Source organism: Rhinolophus hipposideros, assembly GCF_964194185.1.
Source record: "Rhinolophus hipposideros genome assembly, chromosome: 23".
NCBI classification, from domain to species: domain Eukaryota; kingdom Metazoa; phylum Chordata; class Mammalia; order Chiroptera; family Rhinolophidae; genus Rhinolophus; species Rhinolophus hipposideros.
Window position 1 is genome coordinate 4344276 of NC_138069.1, and position 27434 is coordinate 4371709.

General features: G+C 39.3%; 1 pseudogene across 1 annotated transcript; it reads left to right on the top strand.

Moving 5' to 3' along the window:
* Positions 1-26856, top strand: LOC308491964 (butyrophilin-like protein 3; annotated as a pseudogene). The gene is made up of 6 exons: positions 1-58; positions 3242-3589; positions 21913-22188; positions 25077-25103; positions 25390-25416; positions 26048-26856. The product of its transcript is annotated as a butyrophilin-like protein 3 (transcript).
* The last annotated feature ends 578 nt before the right edge of the window (positions 26857-27434 follow it).

Sequence of the window (27434 nt, forward strand, 5' to 3'; positions counted from 1 at the left end):
ATGGCCCTTGGGACCCTCGTGCTCACTTTGCTTCTCAGTCTCCTGGGGCTGGGCTCAGGTAAGCCTCCAGGCGGGACTCTGTCTGCCTCTCTTCTTGTTGGTTAACACTTTGAGTTCTTTAGCTGCATGACCACGGCACAATGGGGTGGGGTATATTTCTTGTTTGCATTTCCCCGACTTCTGCCCCAGGCTGACATCTATCAATGCCAGGGGCTGCGGGAAAGAGGGGGCAGCGGGAAGGTCTCGGGCCTGTGCCAACTGTGACAACAGCCCAGAACTCATGGCAAAGAGTGCTGAAGAGGGGCCTGGGAGTGGGGATGGGACACACCAAGGATGTGAAGGTGAATAAATGAAATGTTTGTTCCTGGTGGGCTGTGGAGTTTAGGCAGGGTTTATAGGAGAGCACCAGGTTCTGACATGGGTGCCGGGGTAGAAGGGACACTGATTAGGATGTTTGGGGGAAAGATAATGGTCCAGCTGTGGACATGCTGAGTGGGAAACACCTGTGGTACGTGACCTGAGGGTGGGGAAAGGTGCCCTGATCTTCAAGTGAGGACTAAGTTATAACCTGGCATAGTCTGAGAAGAAGTCCACTTTTCTTTCTTCTTCTAGTTATGAACAACTCAAAGGCTGGTGTGTAGGATGTTGAGCAACTGAATAAAGTACAGAGAAGAAGCTGGAGGCTGGAGCAGACCCCTGTCTCTATACAGACTGTGTCGTCCTGTACAAGGTCCAGTCTGCACAGGTTCATTCTGCCACTTATCTACTGTGACTGTTGTGTAGATGATGGAAAAGAAGAGAGAAATAAGGGCAATCAAATCACTCTCCGTATTTCCATAGCAAAACCTGTATGTCTTGTTCCCAGGACAACTTTTCACTGAAGTTCATTCTCATCCATTTTCTGACGACTTTCTCTGACTGCTCTGTTTCCTGGAGAGGTAGCAGGTGTCATGGCAATGACCTTAGAGGCAGGAAGTCTTTATTTTAAAGCCTCATTTCCTCTGCTTATGAACTTTGCGGCTCACGACTCCTCCAGGTGTCCGTGTGCTCCTTGTGACAGGAGCTGACATCACACACTGATCAGGCCGGTGTGGAGATCACATGAGCTCATGTACATAGAGCAGAGCCCAGCGTTCATCAGCTCAGGGCCTGTGTGAATGACACACAGTTTTTCCTTGCCAGTCCCCTGGGCGAAAGAGGAGTAAAGGGTGTAAGGAGCTGCTGTAGGCAAGGAAAATGACAGTAGCAGTAAGGGCTGCACAGAGGGATAGAGACTCTCCAGGAAAAGGTTCCCTCAGCTCGAGAGCTCCCCACAGCCCTGAAGGCACAACAGCAGCAGGCCAGCTGTAGACCAGAGTAGACCAGAAACAAGGGACTGAGTGCAGGTGGGCTGGTGAGGCGGTGATTCTGGGGAAAAAAGTGAGGGACTAGAGAGAGTGAAAGCGGACGTGAGGGAAACCAAAAGAGGGTGTGCCAATGAGCAGGTTACTATCATGGAAACACCTACTGAGGGGCCACACAGATGGCAAACCAGAATCATCCCAATATCCACTGCCTCCTGTCCCACACTGGGAACATGTACCCCCACTACTATTCAATTCTCAGCACTCTAGGCTGCCCTGAACCAGACTGAGCAGGTTTCAAAGGGCAGAGAAAGCCCTCAGCAGAGAGCAGAGTCCAGGCTCCTGGGTGGGGCTGTCAGAGGGCAGAACAGGCCCAGCCCACTGCAGGAGGACTCAGGGTGGGGTGAGAGGGAGCACTCAGTGTCTGCTAGGCCGGGTCAGTGGCTGAACAGAGATTCTGCTGCAAAGTGACATTTTGTTTTGTAAGACTCTTTTTCAAAATGCATGAGTAAAATATCTTTCAGAAAGATGTATAAAACATTTAATGTAATTAATAATGGGTGCTAAAATGAAAGTACTTACTTATTTGAAAATAAGGGATCATTTGGGAATTTCCATGTGTTTGAAAAGGAAATTTTCGCTATCACCCTCTTTTCTCTGCTGAGTATACACTCCACAACATACCTATTTATGCACATATCAAAAATGCATACCTGTGAATTAATCAATGTGTATTCCAAACCCGAGAGATGTGCTCAAAAAGATAAAGGGAGCCTCCAAAGTTTGTGATCTCTGTGAAGAAGAAATCTTATCATTACAAATGATTAGTGTGATTTACAGCAGGAAAATTACTGACATGATCATTAGCAAATGAGCAAGTAGCAGAGAAAAAGGTGCTCATCTTACATAATGGAACCACTCTTTGTGGAGCCTGTGCTCTGAGCCGAACACTGTGCTGGGCATGAGGGTGGGGGTGTTGTGCTGAGCAAACGGACAGGCCTTGTCCCCACAGAGCTGAGAGTCAGGCAGAGGAGACTTGCAGAAAACAAATACGCATTTCAAACAAGATGATGAAGAAGGTTTCAAAATGAAGACGAGGGTAAAGCTGCACCCAGAAAATAGAAACAAACTAAAGGTAACACCTGCTGGTAAAGCTGAATGAAGCCCCATTTACCCCAACATTACAAAGTGGACAAAAGAAATTGTTACACAAGTATGAAAACACACTCCGTGGAAAAGATATTCACCAGAGAGCAAATGTATAAAGTAAAACTTGCAAAATCTCCTTCTCACAGTGTTGTATATACCTCCCAGAATTTGGCAGAACAAGTAGGTAAATAAAATGAGGAGGCACGAATAAAGGTTTAACTTATGGATAAAGACATTTTTTTGCTGTACCCATGAACGTTTACAAGATGGAACCATGTGCTTGAAGGAAACAAATTGCCCCAAACTGGAGATTTTATTGTTAATACTCTCCTCCTGAAAAATGAGACATCTTTAGTTTTTGGCAAAGAAGATGAAAGGTGGCTGTTGTGAGTGTGTGGTGAAGCCGATGGGCAGAGACAAGAGAATGTGGGTATAGATTCTCCTCCAGTCAGAAGGTCAGCATTTGGAAAGTGCTCTCATGCCCCTCATTAACTTACTTAGCCTCTGAGACATTGTGTTCTCATCTTGGAAATGGGAATATCAATAACACACCTGTCGGGATCTTTGTGGAGACAGAATGAAGTAATGGATGTGGAAGTGCTCTGTCGAGTGTAAGGGATGTACAGACACAGGTCACTGGGTTTGGAAAGGAGATAAGATGGATGTCGCACCCCTGGGCACACGCCAGCCATGAGCAGGACACACTGACAGGGCCTTTGCTCAGTCATCTCTTGTGCTTCCTTCCACAGGCCAGTGGCAGGTGGTGGGACCAGACAAGCCTGTCCAGCTTGTGGTTGGGGAGGACGCAGTGTTCTCGTGCTTCCTCTCTCCTAAGACAAGTGCAGAGGCCATGGAAGTGCGGTTCTTCAGAGATGAGTTCCATGCTGTGGTGCATCTCTTTAGAGAAGGGAAAGACCAGCGCCATATGCAGATGCCAGCCTATCGAGGGAGAACTGAGCTGCTGAAGGACTCCATAGCGGAGGGCCATGTCTCCCTGAGGCTGAAGAAGGTCACTCTCTCAGACACTGGTCTCTACGGATGCGGGTTCATCTCCCAGAATAATGACCAGGAGGCCATCTGGGAGCTGCAAGTGTCAGGTCAGTTGCTTATTTCAGAGAACTCATAACTTAGTTGTCTGGTAGAACCATCCGGGACTTTTTGAACTATTTGTTGTATGAGGAGTATTTTAAAAATCTTAGGTCAATTCGTTACGAGATTAGATCTTACCCTGTTTATTTATTCTGCCTCATGTCATTCTATGTGTAGATTTATGTAATCACATGACATTAACATTAGGGTGTAGACCTAGCCCATGACCTGAGATCTCCCTCTTCATAGGCACATTGACCCTCCTTATCCACTGACACCCCTTACTCCCCTCGTTACTCCCTTACTTACAACCCTTCTTATTCCCCAAGACCTGGCAACTATGTATCTCTTCTCCATTTCCATGATTTTGTCATTTCTAGAATGCTACATTAATACAATTATACAGTATGTGACATTTGAAATTGGCTTTTCCACTGAACACCATGCCCTTGCTTGCCTGTATCAATAGCTTGCTGCCTTTTGTTGCTGAGCAGTAGTCCATGGTATGGATGTACCAAGATTGTTTAGCCATTCACCCATTGAACATTAGGGTTGTTTCTAGTTTTTGCTTTTACAGATAAAGCTTTAATGAACATTTGTGTACAGGTCTTTGTATAGGCAAAAGTTTTTATTTCTCTAGGGTAAATACTCAGGAGTGCAACTGCTGAATTGTATGGTAAGAGTAGGCTTAGTGTATTTTTTTTTAGCCTTATTTTTTTGAGAAGTTTTTGGGTTGCAGAAAAATAATTGACTTACTTATTCCTCCCTGCTAAACCTCTGGCAACCAGTGTTCTTTTACCGTCTCCATAGTTTTGCCTTTTCTACAATTATTATATACTTGTAATCACACAGCCTATAGCAGTTTCAGATTGGCTTCTTTTACTTACAAATATACAATTTTTTTTAATTAAAGTTTATTGGGGTGACAATTGTTAGTAAAGTTACATAGATTTCAGGTGTACAATTCTGTATTACATTAGCTATATCCCACATTGTGTGTTCACCGCCCAGAGTCAGTTCTCTTTCCATCACCAAATATTTGATTCCTTTTACCCTCACCCAACCCCCCAACCCCGGTAACCACTGAACTGCTGTCTGTATCTATGAGTTTCTGTTTCTTATTTGTTTGTCTTGTTCGTTTGTTGTTTTCAGTTTTACTTACCACATTATCAGTGAAATCATATGGTTCTTGACTTTTTCTGTCTGAGTTATTTCGCTTAGCATAATAATCTCAAGAGCCATCCACGTTGTCAAAAATGACACTATTTCATCCTTTCTTACTACCAAATAGTACTCCATTGTGTATATATACCACATCTTCTTTATCCAATCATCTATTGAAGAACACTTTGGTTCTTTCCATGTCTTGGCCTCCGTAAATAAAGCTGCAATGAACATCAGAGCGCACATATCTTTATGTATAAATGTTTTCAGATTTTTTTGGGAGATACCCAGGAGAGGGATTGCTGGGTCATAGGGTAATTCCATTCTTAACTTGTTGAGGAACCTCCACACTGCCTTCCATAGTGGCTGCACCAGTCTGCATTCCCACCAACACTGTATGAGGGTTCCTTTTTCTCCACAGCCTCTCCAACACTTGTTATTTGTCTTGTTGATGATTGCCATTCTAACTGGGGTGAGGTGATATCTCATTGTAGCTTTTATTTGCATTTCTCTGATGATTAGTGATGTTGAGCATTTTATCATATGTCTACTGGCCATTTGTCTGTCCTCTTTGGAGAAATGTCTATTCAGGTCCTCTGCCCATTTTTTTATTGGATTTTTTGTTGTTAAGTTGTATGAGTTCCTTATATTTTGGATATTAGCCCCTTATCGGAGGCACTGTTTGCAAAAATCTTCTCCCATTCCGTTGGTTGCCTCTTTATTTTGTTGATGGTTTCTTTTGCTGTGCAGAAGCTTTTTAATTTGGTATAGTCCCATTCATTTATTTTAGCTTTTACTTCCATTGCCTTTGAAGTCAAATTCATAAAATGCTCTTTGAACCCAAGGTCCATAAGTTTAGTACCTATGTTTGTTTCTACATAGTTTATTTTTTCATGTCTTATGTTTGGGTCTTTGATCTGTTTTGAATTAATTTTGGTACATTGGTGACAGATAGCAGTCCAGTTTCATTCTTTTGCATGTGGCTATCCAATTCTCCCAGCACCATTTATTGAAGAGGCTGTCTTTTTTCCATTGTATGTTTTTTGGCTTTTTTCGTTGAAAATTATCTGTCCATATTTATGTGCCTTTATTTCTGGGTTCTCAGTTCTATTGCATTGGTCTGTATATTTGTTTTTCTGCCAATACCATGTTGTTTTGATCATTGTGGCTCTGTAGTACAAGGTGAAGTCAAGGAGTGTGATACCTCCAGCATTGTTCTTTTTTATTATGATTACTTTGGCTATTCGGGGTCTTTTGTGGTTCCAAACAAATCTGATGTTTTTTCTTCTATTTCTTTAAAAAATGCCATTGGGATTTTGATGGGGATTGCATTAAATCTGTATATTGCTTTGGGTAATATGGCCATTTTAACTATGTTGATTCTTCCAATCCGTGAGCATGGGATGTCTTTCCATTTCTTTGTGTCTTCTTCAATTTCTTTTAAAAATGTCTTATAGTTCTCAGTATATAGGTCTTTCACATTATTGGTTAAGTTTATTCCTAGGTAATTTATTCTTTTTGTTGCAATTGCAAAAGGAATATTCTTTATAAGTTCTTTTTCTGAGATTTCATTGTTAGTATATACGAATGCAATGGACATTTGTACGTTGATTTTGTAGCCAGCAACTTTACTGTATTCATTGATTGTTTCTAACAGCTTTTTGGTGGAGTCTTTAGGGTTCTCTGTATAGCATCATGTCATCAGCAAAAAGTGACAATTTAACTTCTTCATTCCCAATTTGGATGCCTTTTATTTTTTCTCTTGCCTAATTGCTCTGGCGGTGACTTTCAACATTGTGTTGAAAAGCAGAGGTGACAGGGGATAGCCCTGTTGTGTTCCTGAACGTAGAGCAAAGAGCTTTAGTTTTTCACCATTAATTTTCATATTAGCTGAGGGTTTGTCATATATGGCCTTTATTATGTTAAGGTATTTTCCTTCTACACATTTTATTAAGTGTTAAATGGATGTTGTATCTGCATCTATTTCTGCATCTATTGATATAATCATATGATTTTTGTCCTTTATTTTATGTGGTGTATCACATTGATTGATTTGCATATGTTGGACCATCCTTGTGCCCCTGGGATGAACCCCACTTGGTCGTGATCAATTTTAATGCATTGTTGCATTTGCTTTGCTAGAATTTTGTTTAGGATTTTTGCGTCTGTATTCGTCAGAGATATTGGTCTGTAATTTTCTTTTTTTGTGTTATCCTTAGCAGGTTTTCGTACCAGGGTAATGTTGGCCTCATAAAATGAGTTAGGGAGTATTGTCTCTTCTTCTATGTTTTGGAAGAGTTTGAGTAGGACAGGTATTAGATCCCCTTTGAATGTTTGGTAGAATTCACTAGTGAAGCCATCTGGTCCAGGACTTTTGCTTTTTGAAAGGTTTCTGATAACTGATTCAATTTCCTTACTGTTGTTCATACTATTTAGATTCTCCAGTTCTTCGTGATTCAGCCTAGGAAGGCTATATGTTTATAAGGACTATTCTTTTCTTCTAGGTTATTGAATTTGGTGGCATATAGTCCTTCATAGTATTCTTGGATGATCTTTATATCATCCATGACATAATGATCTGTGACATTTGTGGTAACGTTCCCACTTTCATTTCCGATTTTGTTTGTGTCTTTTCTCTTTTTTCTTAGTGAGTTTAGCCAAGGCTTTGTCAATTTTATTAATCTTTTCAAAGAACCAGCTTTTTGTTGCATTAATATTTTTTTTGTTCTCTATTTCATTTATTTTTGCGCTGATTTTTATTATCTCCTTCCCTCTGCTGACTTTGGGTTCTATTTGCTCTTTTTTTTTTTCTAGTTCTTTAAGGTGTAACATGACGTTATTTATCTGAGCCTTTTCTTCTTTCCTGAGATAGGCTTGTAATGATATAAATTTCCTTCTTAAAATTGTTTTTGCTGCATTCCAAAAATTTTGGTAGGATGTATTTTCATTCTCATTTGTTTCTATGTATCTTTTGATGTCTCCTGTTAGTTCTTCTTTGACCCAGTCAGTCTTTAAAAATATGTTGTTTAATCTCCACATATTTGTGGATTTTCCTGCTTTCTTTTCACAGTTGATATCCAATTTTAAAGCCTTGTGATCAGGAAATATGCTTGGTATGATTTCAATCTTTTTAAATTTGCAGCAGCTAGGTTTGTGTTTCAATATATGGTCCATGTACACTAGAAAAGAATGTATAGTCTGATTTCTAGGATATAATGCTCTATAAATGTCGATTATGTCCATTTCATTTAATGTGTCATTTAGGACTGATATTTCTTTATTAATTTTCTGTTTGGATAATGTATTCATAGCTGTCAATGATGTATTTAGGTCCCCTACTATAATTGTGTTTTGGTCAAGTTCTCCCTTTTGCTCTGTTAATAGTTGCTTTGTGTACTTCGGTGCTCCGTGATTGGGGACATAAATATTGATGTCTTCTTGTCGAATAGTCCCCTGTAACATTATGAAATATCTATCTTTCTCTCTTGTTACCTTTTTTATCCTGAAGTCTGTATCATCTGATAATCAGTATGGTTACATCTGCTTTTCTCTGAATATCATTTGCTTGAAGGGTCAGGTTCCACCCATTTTCTTTGAGTCTATACTTGTCCTTGTAGTTGAGTGAATCTCTTGGAAGCAGTTTATGGTTGGGTTTAGTTTTTTGATCTAATCTAATACTCTGCCTTTTTATTAGTGAGTTCACTCCATTTACATTTAGGGTGATTATTGATATTAGGCTTTCCTATCATTCTATCTCTGGTTTTCTGATAAGGCTGTGTCTCCATTGTTTCTCTGCTTTTTTGTTGCAGTCTATTATTTCAGTGTGGAGGTATTCCATGATTTTTCTGTTTCTTCTTTTTTTTTATGTTATATATTTCAGTTCTGCCTTTTGTTGAATGGTTATCATTAAGTTTATGTAAGAGAAAATTTAATATTTAAAGTATAATATTTTCTTCAACATTCTTCCTTTCTCCATTCCCTTTTGCTGGTTCAGACCTTTACTCTCTCCTCTTTTATGTTTTTGTTGTCACAAATTATTACTATTTATGCTGTGAGTAGATTTATGCGCTGAATACCAAGTTGTCTTTTTCCTTTTATTTTTTCTTCTTAACCCTGTATGTTATTTTTAAGTGTAGTGTCCTATTTGGTGTAGGGTTTGTCATTTTTTGCCAGTCTGGCCTGTTTGTAATACTACTCATGGTTTTGTATTCTTTTGCTTTTTATTTTTCAGGTCTAATGGCCTCTTCCAGTATTTCTTGTAGTGAAGGTCATGTGTCAGAAAAATTCCCTCAGCTTCTGTATGCCTGGAAAGGTCTTTATTCCTTCTTCATATGTAAAGGATATCTTTGCTGGATATATTATTCTTGGCTCATAATTTACCTCTTTCAATAGTTTGAATATTTGGTTCCACTCCCTCCTGGCTTGTAGAGTTTCTGCTGAAAAATCTGATGATAATCTAATGGGCTTTCCTTTCTAGGTTACCTTCTTCTTTTCCCTGGCTGCCTTGAGGATTCTTTCTTTGTTATTAATTTCTGACAGCTTCAATATAATGTGCCTTGGAGAAAGCCTGTTGGGGTTGAGGTAATTAGGTGTTCTATTTGCTTCTTGAATTCGAGGATCCAGTTCTTTCCACAAGTTTGGGAAGTTCTTGCCAACTATTTGTTTGAATACACTCTTAGTTCCCTTTTCCCTTTCTTCTCCTTCTGGTATACCTATTATTCTTATGTTTCTCTTTCTGATGAAGTCAGAAAGTTCTTGTAAACTTCTTTCATTTCTTTTAAGTCTCAAGTCTCTCTCCTCTTCCATATGTGTCATTTCCAGATTTCTATCTTCGATGTCACTGATTCTTTCCTCCATTTGGTCAGCTCTATTACCTAAGCTTGCTATTTCATTCTTCTTTTCTTTTATTGAGTTCTCAATCTCCAGAAGTTCTATTTGGTTCTTTATAAAATTTTCAACGTCTTTGGTAAAATGTTCATGTTGTTCTTTGATTGTGTTTCTGAGTTCATTAAACTGGCTTTCTGTGTTTTGTTGCATCTCATTGAGTTTTTTCAGAACTGCAATCTTGAATTCTCTGTCATTTAAGTCACATATTTCCATGTCTTTAAGTTCATTTTCTGGAGACTTTTCATTGTCTTTCTGAGCTGCCTTGTTACCTTGGTTATTCATGGCAATGATGGATTATTATTTCTCTTCCTGGGCATCTACAGGAGTGGGTTCTGCAACAGGTTGATTGGAAGAGGTCTTTCTTTTGCTTTCCAGTAGGTGTTGGTGGAATGTTTTATTTTCTCTCTGACTGCAGCCTTTTATCCTCTCTCATGCTGTATGTTATATTTTCTCTGCACTGTTCCAGTTTCTCACACAATAGGGGGTGGGGGTTTCCCTGGAAGGTGGGCTTGTCCTCTGTGAGCATGTTGCCTGGGTTTCAGGCACTGCCTCCGTGGGGGGATGTGGAGAGCGTCTGAAGTTCCAAAGCTCTTCCTGCACCAGTTTCAGGGCCTGTGTGTTTCTGTGGCTCTGTTTACCCCTGCAGGGATCCACCCAGATAGGTGGGGGCAGGGGTGGTTGGGCTGTGAGAGGTGGCTCTGAGCAATGGCTGCGACCACCAGCACAGCTGGTCCAGCTTCCGCAGCTCCCTCCCCTTTGCCGAAACTAGTTGGTCTGTGAATCTGTGTCTGCGGTCCACAGTTCTCAGAACTGAAAGTATTCTGTTCTTCTGATTTGACACTGCTACTGTTCTGCTTGTAGCACTGGGCAGGTGGGGGCAAGGCGAGCTCTGGGAGGGTAGGGAGGGGGTGGCTAGGCTCCGTGACTATGCCATTCACCCTCTGTTCAGCAATGAGGGCTTAAACCACTGTTTTCACCCTTCTTTCCTCAGTCTTTTCTCCAGGGTCTCTGCCATGAACAGTGGATTCAGCCATGTTGTATGCTCATCCCTCAGGTGGGACTGTGGGCCATAAGGGGAACAGGAGAAGTCCAAATTCTTCCCTTTTCTGTGACTGCTATAGCTCCAGAATGCAGGAAGCTCTGAGCTGGGAGCTCCGGTCTGCGTCCTTCGGCAGCTTGGCCAGCATCTCCCTACTTCCCCCTTCTCTCCTCCCCTGCTCTCCCAATTTGCCCACTTTTAGATGATTTCAATTGTGTGTCTCTTAGTCTTGCCTGTCTGCTGTGCAGGGAGTTGTTTGTAGAAATATAGCTGATCAATTTGTTGTAAATTCCAGGGGAGGTTTTAAGTGGCTCACCTCATGCCACCATATCTAGCCACACAAATTTTAGGATTTTTTTTTTCTATTTCTGTAAAAAATGTCATTGGAATTTTGATAGGGGTTGCATCAAATATATAGATAGCTTTGGGTAATATGGACATTTTAGCAATATTAATTCTATTCATAAATAAAGACTATCTTCCATTTGTTTGTGTCTTCAATTTCTTTCATCAAAATCTTATAGTTTTAATTGTAGAGGTCTTTCACGTCCTTGGCTAAATGTATTCCTAAGTATTTTATTGTTTTTGATTCTATTATTAATGGGATGGTTTTCTTTATTTCTTTTTCAGATATTTAGTTGTTAGTGTATAGAAACTCAACTGATTTCCCTATGTTGCATTTATGTCATGAAACTTTACTGCATTTCTTGTGTAAAAATTAATGAACAGAAACCTTATTTAAAATGGAGTCAGAAGGCTAGAATAGAGAACTTTCAGCAATGTGTCACTCAATGCACATGACTTACCCAACAGGAAGAAATGTACCTTTCACCTCTGATAGGAAGTGTTACTACTTTACTACCTCAGCAGGAGGAAGAAAAGATTCCTCTTTGTCGGGTAACAGCTGGGACAATGGAAGACAGCCATAACTCAGCCAATGAAAAGTCACTGTACTTCAAACTTTCAGTTTCCTCCACCTGACTCTTCGTTTACAACTGCTCTTCCCATTCCATAAAAAAACATTTTTCCCCTTTGCATCTCTGGATTCGTGTTTGGTTTACCATTACACTTCACGTCCCAAATTGCAATTCTTTGTTGTTTCCAAATAAACCCATTTTGCTGGAGAAACATCTGGCTGTTTTTTAAAGGTCAATAGCTGATTAGTTCCAAACAGTTTTTATTTTATTTTACTTTGGCCTAGTCTTTATGATTTTCTATATATAAAATCATATCATCTGCACATAACAATTTTACCTCTTCTGTTTCAATTTGAATATCTTTTACTTCCTTGTCAGTATAGTGAGTCCTCACTTGGTTCTTGGAAACTGTGATTTTAAATGAAACAATATAACAAAACGAATTTTACCATAGGCTAACTGATATAAACAAGAGTTAAGTTCCTATGGCATATTTTTGGTCATAAAAACATCACTGAACTTCTAAATAAAGACTCCAAACACTTATAATATTAAGCTTTGAAATAAATGTGAACTATACATACATTTAAGAAAGATTGACATAAACTGATAAGGTAATTATTTACAAACCTGCTTAATCCAGTTCAGGGTCACAGGTGGCTGGATCCTCTTCCAGCAGCTCAGGGTGTAAGGTGGGAGCCAACTCTGGACAGGACCCCATTCCATGGCTGTGTGCACCCATACTCACTCATACTGGGACAATTGAGACATGCTAATGAACCTAATGTGCACATCTTTGGGATGTGGGAGGAAACTGGAATACCCAGAGAAAACCCACGCAAATATGGGGAGAATGTGCAGCCTCCACATAGACAGTGGCCCCAGCTGGGAATCTTTTTTTTTTCTCATCAATATTATAACAAAATGATTTTGAATGAAACATTATTAAGGACCTATAATACTATGTTGAATAAGATGGTGAGAGTGGGTGCCCTTGTCTTATTCCTGATCTCAGAGAAAAGCTTTTCATTTTTCACCATTTAGTATAATGTTAGCTGTGTGTTTGTCATATATGGCCTTTATTATGTTGAGGTATGTTCCTTCTATACCTAATTTGTTGAGGGTTTTTATCATAAAATGTTGTATTTTGTCAAATGCTTTTTCTGCATCTGTTAAGATGGTAATATACTTTGCATCTTTCATTCTATTAATAAGTCTATTACATTTATTATTTCACGTAGGCTGAACCACGCATGCATCCCAGGGATAAACTTCACTTGGACATGATGAATGATCCTTTTAATGTGCTGTTATATTAATTTTGATTTTTTTCTATTATTTCCTGGTCTCTATTTCAGTTATTTCTGCTTTGATCTTTGTTATTTTCTTCCTTCTGCTAACTTTAGGCCTAGTTTGCTCTCCTTTTTCTAGATCCTTGAGGTATAAGTTAGGCTGTTTATTCTAGATCATTCTATTTTATTAATATATGTATTTGTCACTATATACTTAGCTTCAGAACTGCTTTTGCAGCATTTCACAGGTTTTGATATGTAGAGTTTCCATTTTGCTTTGTTTTGAATTTTCTTTCTTATTTCTCTTTTGGTTTCTTCTTTGACCCACTGGTTGTTCAGTGTGTTAATTTCCACATATTTGTAGATTTTCTAGCTTTCCTCTATTTGTTGACTTTTAGTTTCATACCACTGTAGTTGGAATAAATACAATAGTACCTTGGTTTTCATGTCTCCATGGACGAACATTTTGGTTTATGAATGCCGTAAACCGGGAAGTAAATGCTTCGTTTTTCGAACACGACTCAGAAGTCGAACATGTCACATGGCTTCTGCTGAGTGCAAGATCCTGAGGCTTAGCTCTCGGCTGTTTTTGAACGTTTCATAACTCGTGGATTACGTTTGAAAACCGAGGTACCACTGTACTCGGTATAATTTCAGTCTTTTTAAATTTGCTATGACTCATTTTACTGCCTATTATATGATGTATCCTGCAGAATGTTTCACGGTGCACTTCAGAAGAATGTATATTCTGCTGATGTTGGATAGAATGTTCTCTAAGTGTCTCTTAGGTTCATTGGATCAAATGCATGGTTCAAATTTAATGTTTCCTTATTGATTTTCTTTCTGATTTCCTCTTGCTGAGGGGAGTGTATTGGAGTCCCCCACCATTATTGTGTTGTCTATTTCTCCCTTCAGATCTGATAATATTTGCTTAATGTATTTAGGTGCTTTAATGTTGCATGTGTATATTTATGATTGTTATATATTCTTAATAAATCAACCCCTTAATCATCATATAATGATCTTCTTTGTCTCTTATTACTGTTCTTGGCTTAAAGTCTATTTTGTCTGATATAGACCTAACTATCTCTGCTTCCTTTTGGTCTCTATTTGCATGCAATATCTTTTTCTATTTCTTCAATTTGCACCTATGTGTGTTCTTAAAGCATAAGTGAGTCTCCTGTAAGCAGCATGTAGTTGGGTCTTGCTGTTCTTATTTATACAGCTACTCTGTGCCTTTTGATTGATGAATTCAGTCCATTTACAGGTAGAGTAATTATTGATATATAAGGACTTACTAGTACCATCTTATTTCTTTTCAGCTCTTTTGTAGTTTCATTGTTCTTTTTTTCCTTCTCTTGCTGCTTGTCTTTATGAATTGGAGATTTTCCATGCTAGTATGCTATGATTCCCTTCTTTTTGTCTTTTGAGAACCTTCTAAGTTTTTGCATTGCTGTTACCATGAGATTTATATAAAATATCTCATAGACAAAACAATCCATTTTAAGCTGATAGCAACTTAACTTCAATCACCTCCAAAAGCTTCACCCTTTTATACCCCCTTTTTTGCATTTTCCCCTCCATTTCCCCCCTTTTAATTTTTGAATTACAGTTGACATTCAATATTATTTTATATTAATTTAAGGTATAAAGCATAATGGTTAGGTATTTATAAAATTTAACAAGTGATTCCCTCCAGCTAGTCTAGTACCCACTTGGCACTCTTCGTAGTTATAGGACTTTTGTTCAGCTAGACTTCAGGTGTAATTTTGTAATTTTGATGTGATTGTGAAAAGAGGTAAGCACAGCATTAACCTACTCCACCATCTTGACTGGAAATCCCTTCTTTTGTATTTTGATGTCACAATTTACTTCTTTTTTATATTATTTACTCATTAGCAAATTATAGCAGCTATAGTTATTTTTAATACTTCTTTCCTTCATCCTTTATATTATAATTAAGTGGTTAGCACACCATCCTGTTGCAGAATTAAAGTTTTGTACATCTAAGTATATATTTATCTTTAGCAGTGTGCTTCATACTTTTATATGTTTTCATGTAGCTAATAAGCATCTTTTTATTTCAGCTGGAAATTTTTTCAGCATTTTGTGTAAGGCAGGTCTAGTGGTGATGAACTCCCTCAGATTTGTTTGTCTGGGAAAATCATTCATACTGTGTATAATTTCACTTGTATTTCAAATTTGTTAGTGTTTGTTCATGGGCCAAGATATGGCCTATTTTGGTGATGTTTCATTGGCCCTTGCATATGTCTTTTGCTGTTGTTAGAAATATATCTCATTTAGATTCTGTTGGTTGAGTGTTTTCAGAAATTCTGTGTCTTTTCTGATTTTTCTGATGAATAATTCTATCAATTCCTGAGAGTGGGTGTTGAAAATTTTCAACTACAATTGAAAATTTGTCTTCATTTTTTTAAAAAAACTTGTTAGACGCATGCATATTTAGGATTGTGACATTGTCTTGGTGTATTCATAATTTTTTTCATTGTGTTTTGTCTGTCTTTATCTCTTGTAATTTTCTTTCTTCTGAAATATACTTCATTTGATATTAATATAGCTGCTCTGTTTTTAAAAAATTAATATTTGCATGTATATGTAATAAATATCTGACTCTATTTTTTGACGTTTTAATGCTGACAAGTTCTTAACCCATACTACTTCCCCTTCCTGTTTTGCCCCACATCTGAGCAAGCTGATGAGAAAGACTTGATACTCCCTCATTTGGTTTCAGTGAGGCGTTCAAATCATGGAATCCTTGCCCGACATGTGAAGAAAAGTTTACCTCAGATTGTCCCTCTAACCACAGTAAAAAAACAAGCCAGTCTCCTATCTCTGCCTTCTTATGCCATTTTCAGATATTCTTGGGGGCCTGCTCTGTCTCTCCAGAAAGGCTCATTATCTGAGTAATAAACATTATCATATCTTTTTGGTACATATATGATGTCATCATTCTTGACATCTGTATAAATTTTGAGTGAGGTGGGGGTGGGGGAAAGGTGCCATCCTGTTCTTGGAGGGTGACCACCAACAGTATGTATGTTTATTTATTGATATCCTTTTACTTTCAGCTTACATATGTCATTGTATTTGACATGAGTTTCTTATATGCAGCTTATTCTTGGGTCTTTTTTTTTTAATTAAAGTTTATTGGGGAGACAATTGTTAGTAAATTTACATAGGATTCAAGTATACAATTCTATAATACATCATCTATATATCACATTGTATGTTCACCACCCAGTGTCAGTTGTCCTTCCATCACCATATATTTGATCCACTTTACCCTCATCTGCCACCTTCCCCCCTTACCCTCTGGTTACTTGGGTCTTTAAAAAAAACAAAACTATTCTGCCAATTTCAACTTCTAATTGGTTAATTAATTAATTAATTAAGACAATTAACATTTAAGTAGTTATTGACATTTTAGGGCTTACATATGACGTTTGTTTCTGCTTGCTTCCTCTGTATCTCCTTCATTTGTTTCTCTCTCTCTCTCTGACTCTGAGTTATGAGAACATTTTTTTTAGGATTCCAACTTGAGTAATTGTAATGTTTTGAACATATTACTTTGTACAGTTTTCTTAGCAGTTGCTTTGGATATTACAACATACTTAAATATTTTATCACAATCTACTGGCATTGACATTTTGTTGCCTTAAAAAAAATGTGGAAACCTTACTTACTTTTTCCTGCACAGTTTGAAATAACATTGCCTTGTGCACCACATCAGATAGTTTATACTTTTGCTTTGTTTCAACTATCAAATGAATTTTCAAAACTCATGAGGATAATCTATTTTATTTTTGATCTCGTCATTGTTTCTTTCTTCCTTCCTAATGTTCTAACATGACTTCTTTTATGAATTTTTATTATTATTATTATTTTTTGGCTTGAAGAATTTCCTTAACCATTCTTTTTTCCTAGTTTATGTTTTATTTATTTTTAAAATAACTATTCAATATTATACTAGTTTCAGGTGTGCAACTTAGTGGTTAGACATTTATATAACTTACGAAGTGATCACCCCAACAAATCTAGCACCCACATGATACCACACATAGTTATTACAATATTATTGACTGTATTCCCTATGCTATACACTAACCATTCTTTAAGGCTAGGTTGCCTAGCAACAAATTCTCTAATTTTCTTTCATTGGAGAATGTACTGATTTTTCCTTCTGAAGGGCAATTTTCCCAGATATAGGATTTCCTGTTGACTATCATTCTATCACTTAAAACATGTTGTGATACTTTCTGGCTTTCAATGTTTCTGATGAGAAATCTGCTATCATTCAAATGGATATTTCTACACATGTAGTTATCCTTTCTCACTGGCTGCTTTCATGATTTTTTCTTCATCTTTAGTTTTCAGAAATTTAATTTTTATTGATATTAGTGTGAATTTCATTGGGTTTCTCCTATTTGGTATTTGCTCAGTTTTTTGAAACTGTTGTTTTATGCTTTTCACTAAATATGGGAGTTGATCAGCCATCATTTTTTCAAATACTTTTTCAGTCCTCCTATCCCTCTCCTCTCTTTCTGGGACGCTGATGTGCCAAATGTTCGCTATATTGTTAAGTTTCCAAAGGTCCGGGGAGAGAGGGATGGTGGTATGCTTTAAAAAATATACTATTTTCTTTCTATTGTCTAAATTTGGTAAATTCTATTCATCTATCCACATGTTCACTGATTCTATCTTCTGTCACTTCCATTCTAGTACTGAGCCCATTAGGTAAGTTTTTTATTTGTTATTTTTTTTCAGTTATATAATTTCCATTTGGTTCTTTTTAAAAATAGATTCTATGTTTTGGTGAGGTGTTCTATTTTTCATTGTTTTCAAAAATGCATTTGTTGAAGCATTTTTATGATAGCTATTGAAAAGTCTTTGTCAGATAATTCCAATCTCATTTGTCTCTGTGTTGGCATGAGTCAATTGTCTAGTATCATATAAGATAACATCTTTCTGTTTCTTCCTATGGTGGGTAACTTTTTTTTTTTATACTTTAACCAGTTTTCTCATTTTATTTTTATATAAGAACTTCTAAACATATACAAAGGAAGAGAAAAAGATCAATTGCCAGGACCTTCACTTCATTTTATCACTTGGAAATGCTATGCAAGAAAGTACAACATACCAGGTTCCAGGAAGGAAATGCAAGTTCCTCTTATCCATCTTTTCCACTATGAGTGTACCTTAAGTCTCAATTATTAAAAGAAATGAAAATAAGCCATGTTATACATAAAAGTCATAACACTCCCAGGGAGAAATTAGATTACTGTCATCCTTCCATATCCAAAGGAGATTGGTTCCCAGACACCCGTGGATACCAAAACCCACAGATGGTCAACTCTGTTATATAAAATGGCGTAGTATTTGCATATAAACTATGCAATCCTCCCATATACTTTATATCATCTCTAGGTTACTTATACTATGTAAAACAATGTTAATGTTATATAAACCCTTTGTTATGCTGTACAGTTTAGGGAATAATTCCAAAAATAGAAAAGTCTGTACGTGTTTAGTACACCTGCAACCATGGCAGGCTTAACTACATAGTACACATCAGCAACAACATAACTTTGAATATTTTGGATGTTAAACTCCACGCACCTTACCCTAGTTCTGTATTTTATTTATTCTGAATCTGTCCAAAAATGACAAATGTTTTTTCCACTTACAGAGCACTCCATGAAAACTGCTGAGTAAGGGCAATAGAATAAGTTCTTTTTTTTTTTTTTATTTATTAGTTTCAGGTGTACAAGACAAGGTAATACTTAGACGTTCATCATTTATATCCCTCACACTGTGAACCGCCCTCCCCCCGTCCACTATCCCTCCGACCTCACACTGAACCATCACATTATATATATAAAATTATAGTTGGCATTCATTAATGTTTAGCTTCTGGTGTACAGTGCAGTGATCAGGCATCTACAGTATCCCTGAGGTGGTCTCCCAAATAGGACGCATGTCCATCGGATACCCAACAAAATCTTTACAACATTATTGAATACCTTCCCCAAATTAATTTTCAAAAAAACCCTGAGACCATCTTGTGGTTACCAGCTGCTTCCAAATCCCTTCACCTTTCCCCTTATCCCCAACCCCCCCCACACCCATCTAACAACTCTCGGTTTTTTCTTTGTGTCCCCAAAACTGTTTCTGATTAGTTCATTCACATAGTCTTTTCTTTAGATTCCATATATAAGTGAGATCATATGGTACTTGTCTTTCTCTTTCTGACTTATTTCACTTAACATAATGTTCTCTAGATCCATCCATGTTGCTGCAAATGATAAGATTTCTTTCTTCTTTATGGCTGCGTAATACTCCATTGTATAAATGTACCACAGCTTCTTTTTTTTTAAATTAATTTATTTATTTATTAGTTTCAGGTGTACAAAACAAGGTAATACTTAGACGTTCATCATTTATATCCCTCATCCTGTGAACCCCCCTCCCCCCATCCACTATCCCTCCGACCTCACACTGAACCATCACATTATATATATAAAATTATAGTTGGCATTCATTAATGTTTAGCTTCTGGTGTACAATGCCATGATCAGGTATCCACAGTATCCCTGAGGTGGTCTCCCAAATAGGACGCATGTCCATTGGATACCCAACAAAATCTTTACAACATTATAGAATACCTTCCCCAAATTAATTTTCAAAAAAACCCTGAGGCCATCTTGTGGTTACCAGCTGCTTCCAAATCCCTTCACCTTTCCCCTTATCCCCAACCCCCTCCCACACTCCCATCTAACAACTCTCGGTTTTTTCTCTGCGTCCCCAAAACTGTCTCTGATTAGTTCATTCACATAGTCTTTTCTTTAGATTCCATATATAAGTGAGATCATATGGTACTTGTCTTTCTCTTTCTGACTTATTTCACTTAACATAATGTTCTCTAGATCCAACCATGTTGCTGCAAATGATAAGATTTCTTTCTTCTTTATGGCTGCGTAATACTCCATTGTATAAATGTACCACAGCTTCTTAATCCAGTCATCTACCGATGGGCATTTTGGTTGTTTCCATATCTTGGCTATTGTGTAAAGTGCTGCAATAAACATAGGAGTGAATACAGATTTTTGAATTGGAGTTTTGGATTTCTCGGGGTAGATGCCTAGGAGTGGAATTAGTGGATCATAGGGTAGTTCCCTTTTCAGATTCCTGAGATACCTCCATACTGTTTTCCATAGTGGCTGCACTATGGTGGTAACTTTTAATTGAAACTGAACATTTTGGCTGTTATGTGATGAGACCCTGAATCCTATTTGAAGCTTCAATTTCAGTAGGCAATCACCTTGTTTAAGTTTACCACTCAGGTCCCTGGTCTGCTGTTGTCAGGTGAGCTTTCATGTCTGCTTTCTATACCTTGGTATCTACCTGACCTTCTGTCTGGCATGCTTCTCCCTCTTCCTCACTTGTCCACCTATAAAACTCCCCTCGATCTGTCACAGAAGGGTACAAATGTCACCTCTAGGAAGGTGTGACTTCTCCTGACAGTCACTACCTCTTTGACCTCCTTTTCAACCATAGTTGCACTTTTCACAATGAAATATATTTGTTTACTTTTCTCCCTATTTAGTTAGTGAGTTCTGAGAGTCTGGTTCCTGGTGAAAATCCTACTGATTTTTTTTTTTTAACAGGACTTTATTGGGGAACAGTGTGTACTTCCAGGACTTTTTTCCAAGTTAAGTTGTCCTTTCAATCTTAGTTGTGGAGGGTGCCGTTCAGCTTCAAGTTGTCCTTTCAGTCTTAGTTGTGGAGGGCGCAGCTCAGCTCCAGGTCCAGTTGCCGTTGCTAGTTGTACGGGGGCGCAGCCCACCATCCCTTGCGGGAGTCAAACTGGCAACCGTGTGGTTGAGAGGACGCACTCCAACCAACTGAGCTATCTGGGAGCTCAGCTCAAGGTGCCGTGTTCAATCTTTAGTTGCAGGGGGCACTGCCCACCATCCCTTGCGGGATTCGAGGAATCGAACTGGCAACCTTGTGGTTGAGAGCCCACTGGCCCATGTGGGAATTGAACCGGCAGCCTTCGGAGTTAGAAGCACGAAGCTCCAATCACCTGAGCCACTGGCCCGCCCCTCCTACTGATTTTTAAGACCTGACCATAGGCAATTACAAAGTCTTTACTTGACAGGCTTCAAAAGAAAAAGCTGCCCACACCACACTAGACTTGGTGCACAACCAATACCTTCAGTATCTTGAGGAGGTGTAGTCAACGACTCCCCTGCCCCTGCCAGTTTGTTCTCTTACAGGTATTTGCATTCCTAGCCCAGGTGACTTAATTCCTATGTCTCTCTGTCTGAGGCCTGGGGCAGAGTCTTTTTCAAGTGCCGCTGTCAAGGTCTTCTTATCAGGAAAAGGAGGGGGAAACCTTGAAGACATTTTTCCCAACTCTGACTCAGTACCCTGTAACTTTCCAAAACAAGCCTTCCCTCGCCCACTTCCCAACCTCAGAGTCCATGAAATTGTTGAAGTCTTTTGTTCAGAGCACTCTCAATAGTGACACAACCTGCTCCTCTGCACAGATACACTTGACCTTAGACTAGCACTCCAATTCATGGGGGAAATGGAGGAGGGAGGAGTCATCGTGTGAATATACGAGGACAGTAAATGATGAAAGGCTTCATTGCTATTTGATTTGGGCTCATTGTTGCTTTAATTAGCTGATCTAACAGCTGGCAGTTCAGTTCTCTCTTTCCCAGCTGAGCTCCTGAATAGTTCCTCATTAAAAGCAGCTCTGTCTTATTCACATCATATGCAGAGTTTAGGAATATGCAGGTATATAGCAGTTGTTAAATGTATGTTAATTGAACAAAGACTATTGGAAGGGCTTAAAGCAGTGTTATAAGTGTGTTTGTGTCTGTGAGAGAAAATGAGGGAGAAAGGAAATGTGGGATGTGTTATTTCTATGAATTCTTCAATCTGGCTCAGAACTTCTGTGGCCTTGGAACATGATCTTTGCTTTCATCCCTTTCCTGTTTTCTCCCCAGCGTTGGGCTCAGCTCCTCTGGTTTCTATCATGGGATATGTTGATGGAGGCCTCCAGCTGCTCTGCAAGTCCTCAGGCTGGTTTCTCCAGCCCACAGTGAAGTGGAAAGACCCACAAGAACATCATTTACCCTCAGACTCAAAGGTGAATGCAGACAGACGTGGCCTGTTTGATGTGGAGACTTCCCTTGTAGTCCAAGAAAATGCTGGGAGCTTATCATGTTCTATCCAGTACTCTGACCAGAGCCCAGAGGTGGAATCCAGGGTATGGATAAGAGGTGAGTGGGGAGGAGGAGGAGTGGGGGAGGGTGCCTGTTTGTGTAGCCCAGAGGGAGAACAGAAGCCTTTATCTCAGGGTTGTTGTGCAGTATTGTCCAGTTTTAATAATTAGTTTTGAAACTCAAAGTCTATGAGAAAGAAGATAATAGAATAACATTTGATTATGTGGAAACAATTGTTTACAACTGCAGAGGAGCAGAATCAAATATTTTCTTCATCTCCTGATCATCTTCATGATGCAGCCTCATGATCCAAAATCAACACACACAAGATTTATGAAAGCTGACTTGAGGAAAGAGGAGAAAAAGAATGTTTGCTCATTGAAGAAAATACTTCTAAATAAATACTAAAACATTGCTCTGTGAAATATAATGAAAATTGGATAATTTCAGTAAGTATTTAAAAATACTAGGATAATTATTATTATCCTATTATGAGTGTATAGTGTAAACCCAAATATGTCAGCAATCAAAATCAACGTAAAAGGAGTTCATTTGCCAGTTAAAAGACAAAGAATGTCAGACTGGATGTTAAAAATCTCAACTGTTGCAATTCTTAGAGAAACTGTAATACAATGAGCTATTCACTGAAACATTTTAAAAATAGAAAACGCATAGCAGACAAATGTTAACTAAAGGAATTATAGATATATTAGTGTCAAGAAAATGTCTTGGATGAAAAACATTATTAGGATAGTTATTTGAGAACATAAAAAGTTTATTCACTAGAAAGCTATAAGAAATATAAATATGTATGCACTTTACAGTATATCTCAACATATATTAAGGAAATATCAATAGAAATATAGGAGTAAATTGAAATATTGTGAGTTCTAAAATGGATTAAATAAGTTGATATAGTAAGATTGTAGAATATTTAATATACAAATTAACAGTACTGATCTAATAGAATGAGTGTTAAAATGTCACTATTTTGAAGCACACATGAAATATTTACAAAGTTTCACAGATACAGATACATAAATTTGGAATCAACTTGTTTAGTTCAAAGAAACTATATTGAAACTTCCAAGAGAGTTATATTGAATCTATAGATCAATTCTGGAATAAATGGTATTGCCTCTTGTTACCTGTAAGAAGTTACACTCCTTTGCTTATTTCAATTGTTCTTAGTGTCTTTTAATAATTTTTATATATCTAATAAAAGCTTTGCAAACTCTTATGAAGATGTATAAAATAGAAGCGACACTGCATGTAATAGCAGGTGAAGGAAAGTCCATTCAAATAAATGATGCCGGCACAGTTGTTATCTATTTAAAAGAAAATAAAATTGAATTTCTACCACATTTTATATACAAAAATAAAATCCAGATGGAGAAAGAATTATGAAGAAGTACAATGCTTTAAACATGGAGAAGAAATGATAGAAAACTATCTTTTCAATCTTGGGGTATGAGATGATTTCTTAAATGAGAATCAAACTGCTTTTACTGTTCAGTGGTATCTAAGGGGTCTGTGGAACTGTTTTTCAGAGGTGATTTTCCAGGCCATATCCTGGCGCAAGCGATTTATTTTACTGGGAGTATTCCTCTCCGTCCTGTGTGTTGGTGTCATTGGTCTGATAATTTACTTCTACAAATTGAATGGTAAGTGAGAGAGAGAAGCAGGGGCCCGTGGCTTACTCATGCTTCCAGCAAGGCAGGGATCAGGTTTCCTCCCACACGCCTCCCGGGTCTGTTATTCCAGCCCCAGGCTCCAGGACCCCATCACCTGGGCCACAGCAACCACAGTCCTCGCCCCACTCCAGGCTGGCCAGAAATGGCTCCTTTAGGAAATGCCAGCCCCACCAGGCCCATCTTCCTCACAGAGTGCCCAGAATTAGGGGAAGAATGATTTTCACTATCTGTAGGGCTGATATAAATTTCTAACATCAACAAGACTCCAGCAAAAAAAACCATCTCAATGTATTTGAAAAGACTTCATAACAGAAGAAATACAGGTGAAGACAACAAGGTGAAACGATATTCAGTTTAAACAACAGATTTTACCCCAAGAACTAGTTTTTTCCTCCTTGGAGATGATACTGACCCTTGAGAACCTTCCAGCTTCTCTTGCATCTCACCTTCTCTTCTCCCTGATAACCTCTATCTCCACCTCCACAGGACCCCACGTGTCAGCCCCTCCCTTCAGCATGAATGTTCCTGATGTCTTCTTTTACCCCAGATAGAGATGTTCACTATAGGGGTGTGGGGATGGGGGCACAAAAGGAGAGTTCTAGAAGAACCCCATCATTCTCCTGAAGCTCATCCCTTTGAACAATGAGCCAAGGCTGTGTGTGTATCTTAAAAACTGCTGTGTTCACCAATGGATATTCTGTTTCTGTTTCAGGGGAAACCTGGGCAGAATTGAGTAAGTGTCTTGTTATGTTCTGAGCCTTCCCCACCGTTCCCCTGGGTCCCTCCTGTTCCCCAGTTTGAGCCACCTGGGGGCTGTCTGGGCTCCAGACTGGATGGGAAGCATTGTGCATGCCAATGAGAGCAGCTGGTTCAACCCCCATCCATTGACTAATGAATTATGCTCACACAGATAGGGTGGTTAGGATGGTCATTGGGATCCTGAAATCCCCTATAAATTGTCTGCACATTTTGCCTGTTGGTACATTCTGTGGGGAGAGGAACCATAGACTTCATGAGCTCTTTGAGGGTGTGGACCCAGAATGGGGAAGAGCCTGTGAGGAGACTTCCTTAATCTCCTACCTGGCTCATTAGTTTCAGACAAAAATTCCAGGCTTATATCAGCCCAGAATATTCTTTTTGTGTCATGGAAACACCAGGAAACTGGGTAAGAGTGCCGTAGAGCTTTCCTCTCACACTCTCTCTGGGCTCCTGTTCTGTGATTTCAGCTTCTTCTGTGTTTTTGGTTTTCAGACTGGAGAAGGAAGCATGGAGGGGCAGGTGAGAGAAGCTATTCCTTCCACCCCCATTATTTCTCGTTACAAGTCCATAGTTCATGAATCTTGAGACCTGAAGCCATGGGTCTCTGCAGAGACAAGCTTGTGATGGGGTCCCTGAAACTGTCTGCAGATGCTGGGGGAGGTGTATTTGTAGAGAACCCCATGGCTTTCAGCAGATCTGGTGGACCCATGACACCCACAAAGGATAACCACCCTGGTCTCTTGTCTCCCTGCCTCCTGCTCTCCACCTGAGCACTGACCCTCTTGCTCTGTCTGCTTGTTTTCAGAGCTGAGAGAGGCCCGGAAATATGCAGGTACCAATGCCTGAATGGTGACAGTGGGACAGCCGCGGGTGGGCATGGCAAAGGGAGCTGACCAGAGACAGACAAGGAAGAACAGGAACACTGAGACCCACTGGACTGCAGATTATAAATCTGTGATGCCCGGATAGACCCCAGGGGGCAACTGCCCCAGACTCATTTCTTGGCCCAGGACTAGGAGGGAAGAGGGCAGGGGGCTGGGTCACCCAGGTTAGGGGTCAGAGGCTAAGCTCCAGGGAATTGAGGACACTGGTGACTGGCCAAGGGGATGGACTGAGGGGAAGAATGCGAAGTTGGACAGAACTCAGAATGGGAGGGAGCTGGTTCCAGGGGATAATTGAGGTCTCACAAAGTCAGACAGTGGACTTACTTGGAGGTATAGTGTTAGGGCTGTGGTGATATACGGGAGTTAGGACCTCACAGTGGGGCATCTCCAGGCATTGGGGAGGCCCAGGGCCCCACTGATGATGAGGGAGTGTCAGGGGCTGTGTGTGATGGAGCCTCTGGCTGTGGGACCTCACCTGATCCCACACTGAGCCAGTCAGCACTGGGAGGGGGTGACGTCTGCATCCAGCCCAGGTCCCTCCTCAGTAACTCATGATCTCTCTCCCCCACCGCACCCCAGTGGAGGTGACTCTGGACCCAGACACGGCTCACCCCCAGCTCTATATTTCTGATCAGAAAGCTGTGTGCTATAGGAACATTTGGAAGGAGGTGACCTACTCGGACAAGAGATTTGCAAGGAAGTGTGTGGTGGCTTCTCAGGGATTCCGGGCAGGAAAATATTACTGGGAGGTGGACGTGGGAAATAATGAATTGTGGTGTGTGGGAGTGTGCCGGGACGACGTGGACAGGAAGGTGACATATGCAACTTTGTCTCCCAACAATGGATACTGGGTTTTTGGACTCAAGAGAGAACTTCAGTACCTTACATTCAAAACCTATAGAATCACTGTCTGTCCGAGAACACCCCCTACACGAGTGGGGGTCTTCCTAGACTACGACGGAGGAATCATCTCCTTCTTCAATGTAAATGATCAGTCTCTCATTGACACCCAGACACATCAGTTTGAAGGATTACTGAGGCCGTACATCCAGCATTATGTGAGCGATGAGGAAAATGTGACTCCCATAATGATCTGCTCAGGGATCGGAGAAAGAAGCACGTTTTGACACAGACAACCTGGAGCCCTCCCCACAGGTGACCACACCCTTCCTGCCCAGAGGGAATCACACCTCACACTCTCCCTCAGGACACTGAGCTTCCTCTCAGTCCCAGAGCCCTGCAGCAGACAGCAGCATGGCTTCCAGATGAGGCGGGCTGGCCCATCCATGTGGGATCAGGGGTCAGCTGCCCTGAGGTGGGGCGGGAAGAAGGCTGATAGTGCATTTGGTTTACACCAACTCTGCAGCCAACAAACCTTTGAGAAGTAACAAGCTCTTGGGCTCCGCACCTGTAAAACAAGGACAGGAATTCCCACCTCAGGGTCGAGTGAAGACCAGAGACAGTGAATGTGAATCATGCTGCATCTTGTCAGCGGCGTAATGTCAGTGAACGATGTATTCTTTATATTAAACTTTTCTAACATGATCTTTCTTTATTTATTCCATATTAATTCATTTTCCTCTATTCCAAATCACCCATGGAATAGTTATTAACCTTTCTGTGCCAATCCAAAGAATTGATGATGAGGAGGATATCTCAAATCATTTTATAAAACCAACATGACACTGATACCAAAACAAGACAAACATATTAAAAATATACAAAATAAAACTACCAATTCTTATCCTTCAAGAACATTGTTGCAAAAATTTAAATAAAATTTTAGCAAATTGAATTCAACAGACATATTGCAAGTATAATACATTACTGCTAAATGTATCTATCCCATAATGAAGGACATTTTAATATTCAAACACCAAGCAATGTAATTTACCACATTAACAAACTAAAAATGAAAACCATATGATCATCTCAATGAATGTAGCAAAGGAACATTTGATATATC